The sequence below is a fragment of the Nelumbo lutea genome, chromosome 7 (genome assembly GCF_056320005.1).
Source record: "Nelumbo lutea isolate HS-2025 chromosome 7, American lotus-T2T, whole genome shotgun sequence".
Classification (NCBI taxonomy): Eukaryota; Viridiplantae; Streptophyta; class Magnoliopsida; order Proteales; family Nelumbonaceae; genus Nelumbo; species Nelumbo lutea.
Genome location: NC_142690.1, coordinates 16,687,418 through 16,691,430, shown reverse-complemented (window position 1 = coordinate 16,691,430; position 4,013 = coordinate 16,687,418). Strand labels below are relative to the sequence as shown.

The 4,013-nt window shown below is 34.1% G+C and overlaps 1 non-coding gene across 1 annotated transcript; it reads right to left on the bottom strand.

Annotated features, from left to right (window-relative positions):
* Positions 1 to 2,664: 2,664 nt before the first annotated feature.
* Positions 2,665 to 2,736, bottom strand: TRNAQ-CUG (transfer RNA glutamine (anticodon CUG)). The gene has a single exon. It is a non-coding gene; the product is annotated as a tRNA-Gln (tRNA).
* Positions 2,737 to 4,013: the final 1,277 nt, after the last annotated feature.

Genomic DNA, 4,013 nt, shown 5'->3' with positions numbered 1-4,013 from the left:
TGTAGGATTTGATTCTGTGTCAACACTGGAATAAACCAGCTAATACACTAACAAATCAGCCATTGGTTCTGGAATTGGAATTGGAATCGCCTATTTTGCCCACCCGTTTGGTTCATATGGGAATAGATACATGGTTCTTATTGTTGTTGTTGAAATAGATACATAGTTTGTACATGCAATTCACATAAAAAATCAATAAACCAAGAAAAAAATGGAAAAAAAGGCATATAATAAGATAAATGACATAAAATCCATTTCTACTACCATTGGTGATGATTCACGGTGACCATGGGTTTTGAACTACTGTTGACCCAGATGATTAGATTGTTCAGCTCGGGGATTCATGACTGGTCAGGGTTGCAATTCTGTTTTGACTCCACACTGCTATTTTCCCCAAAATCGCTGAATTTATCACTGATCCTTGACCTGGGCGATCAAACCATTGACTTGTTCGACTCTGACAATGATTTTGGGATATATTTATATAGTCGAAGTGGTTCTAATTTCGGGTCAGCTTTTATAATAATGGCGATGAAATAGGGTTAAAGACAAATATGATTTGGAGATAAACTTTCCCTCTCTTAAGTCAGCTGAAAAGGGATTCTCATTCTGAGAGGGATGGCCATTTCCTCACATGGGAGAATGCCTTTTTGCTGGAAAATCCCAGTCCAACATTTGGTGATGGCCTTTTTATTACTAACAAAATAAAAAAATGTCAATAAAGATTTGGATATATGGACATTATAACAAAACAAAGAGATCACAACATTCAATTCTCTTGCTTATTCGGTTACATTGTCTCATATTTAAACCCTACAGGGCCTTTATTTTTTTTTCTTTTTCTTTTTTATTTGTAAAGAGCCTAAAATCTCCAGAAAATTGGGCGGGGCAGACCATACTACTGGCTGGCCTAGAAAGACTGCATGCATTCTTAGCAATAATATGACAGTGGGAATGGCAATGAGGTGGGGCAGGGCCAGGTTTTGCCTGCCCTGGCCCCTATCCCTACCCCGAACGCAAATACCCTATTCTATTCATTCCCTGAATCCTAATAGAGCTAAAAATCCTAACCCTATCTCGTCATTCTTGAATTTGCCCTGCCTTACCCTGATCATTATTAAGAGTGAAACCTTTTCAGATTAGAATTGGGATTTTGTCAAAAATTCAATTGACCCAACCTGAAACCCAAACCCAAAACAGTATAAACTATTAACTTGGGCCAATCCGACTTGCACCCCTAATGATTATATTAATAACTTCACCCCAACAGTATTTCAACCACCATTTGAGGAAAAACACGGGGAAGGCATTAGAAGCTTTGACTCGTAACTATGCTATAGAGTCCAACTATGCTATATTAATGAATATATGCGACATATTTAATCAAGACTTCAATTAATAACATTAAGGGTCTGTTTGATTTGCAGTGGGAATTGTAATGGTCTATTCTCATAATCTGTTTGTTTTAGATAGGAATTAGAATAAAAAATTGAATAGGTTGGAATGAGATTTTATTCCCAAGGTGAATTGGAATCCCATCAAGGTGTATTCACCATCAAGACTTCAACAAATGTTAAAAGATTCCATGTCAAATATGACATGCCACCTTCTCACTTGTTCAGTTCCTGCTTTTACATCTTAATAAGCATTATCAATAGAGTAAGAGTCCAGATCTGCTCCTCACATAGCACTCCCCACATCGATTTCACTGGCACACCCAATCAATATCATGTACCAGGATCATTTTTCATACTCTTATGTTATTATTCGTAGGAGATGTTCCCAATGCACGATAGGATGTGTATATGAAATCAGTGTGAGATGCGATTTGTGAAAGGCAACAGAGCATATCCCAATTCATATAATATAGTTATCTTACTTTCATCTTGAGATAATTCCAACAGTCAACTAAGCTTGACCAAATAGCAGTATAGCTGTTAAACTTAACAATTAATCCTCCAAAAAGAAATGTCCGAATGAAGATATTTGATTGTTAAAAGAAAGTAAAATACTAAAATGTTGTTATCTTGTATATGATTAACTGACTTAACTCCAGATTCTCACAATACCATAGGCATTGAATTTCTTCCTTAAAGTAGATCCTTCAATTTGATACGTTAAATACCAATGCTTTGTTTTCAGAGCCAAGTTTAAGCAACTTTGTTTTTTTTATTATAATTATATAGCTAATTCCTCATGTCTTATTCAAAATATTTGGACCAAAACCCTAAAAAATGCATTTAAGAAGGGGTAGTGTTTGCAGAAATCAAAATTAGGCACACTGTTTAATAGTAATCTGGAAGTGTTTTTATCGAAAACTACATAGAACCCTGAATGAATCAGTAATAGTTAAATTGAAAACGTCACTAAATTAGCTGATATCTACACCCATGTTACATAGTAATTCATATCTTTGTTTATAGAAATAGAGATGTTGAAATCAAACTGCCCCACTATAGAGTTTTGAATTTCTTCCTGTCAAAACCTTATATTTTAATATAAAAAAAAAAGAGAAAGAAAAAACTGATTTCATTATGAGGCCTCATCTTAGGTGGCAACCTTGCAGTTTCATTTGCAGCAGTATAAAAAATAGGCTGACTGTCAATTCTGCATTACTTTTGCTTCATGTTTTTTATGCAAAATAATAAATGTGGATAAAAGCAAAGGTCCCACCGAGATTTGAACTCAGGTTACTGGATTCAGAGTCCAATGTCCTGACCACTAGACCATGGGACCTGTTTGTCTTTTTCTTCAGATTTAATTGTCTGTGATAAGTAAAATAGAAAGTAAAATAATACATGTCTTCAGCTTATATGACAGAGAATGGGGATAGGAGTAAGGGTTTCAATGGACTGGTTTTGGATTGGATGGATCAACAAGATATATTGGATTGGACCAATCTGGTCAAAATATTTATTAGATTGGATTGGACTTGGTCGTAACATATTTATATTGGATTGGGTTGGATTAAGCGAATATCTGGGCCACTGATACAAGATAAAAATATATGTGTAAATGGATCAAGTTTGAGTTGAAACCAATCTAAATTAAAATGATTTTAAACAGATTGGACCGTCCAGACATCGAATTGGACCAGTCCAAATTGGTTCAAAACATTTATTGGATTGGATTGAACTGATCCATTTATAATGGATTCACATTGGACTGGATGAGATTGTACCAAATCCAGTCCAATTGGCACCGCTAGACAGGAGGAGGATTATTTGTTACAGAATGTGGGGTAACTCACCGGGAATTGATGTAGGAGGGAGGTGCAAATTTTTAACCTGTTATTGGAAATCAAAATTTGCATTGCCAATAAATACAAATAAGATAAAAAGTATTATGGTTTTTTATTATTTTAAAATACAAATCATAATTACAAACAAACTGATATTTTTTTTGAAAAAACAAACCAACAGATATAAAACTAAAACAAGTGCAAAATTTATATTCAATTCATATTTATTTGCTCTGCATTCAAACAGAGTCTCACTAATTTACTTTGAATTCTTAAAAATAAGTGCTTATTTTGGGCCTGTACCACACCAATAAACACTTATTTGCGTTTGAGAAATAAACCCGAATTTTAAACTTATTTTTAAGTATTCGTGTTTTTTTTTGGTATATCTTGGCCCACCATATTATTTTTAAAATACTCATATTACGGCTGTTTAAAAATAAATGCTTTTTTACCATAAGTGTTTATTAAAATAAATAACATTTTTAAGCATTTATTAAATAATCAATTATTTTTCAAATAAACACTCTCAAAATAAACATAGTTGCTCAAAAAAACAAAACAAATGGAGAATTCTTGGTGGCCTCCCTGTAACGGGGATAAGTCGTTTAACCCTATTCTCCCCTTCATGTGAGAGAAGCTCCCTCACTGAATCATTACCCTTTGGCTTTATAGCCAATTAGCCATGGCTTTGAGCTCCATTATTACGAGCTTAGGGCCAATTTGTCTCCAATAATTAAGGCCTTAAGGACCGTTTGTTCTAAAATATGAA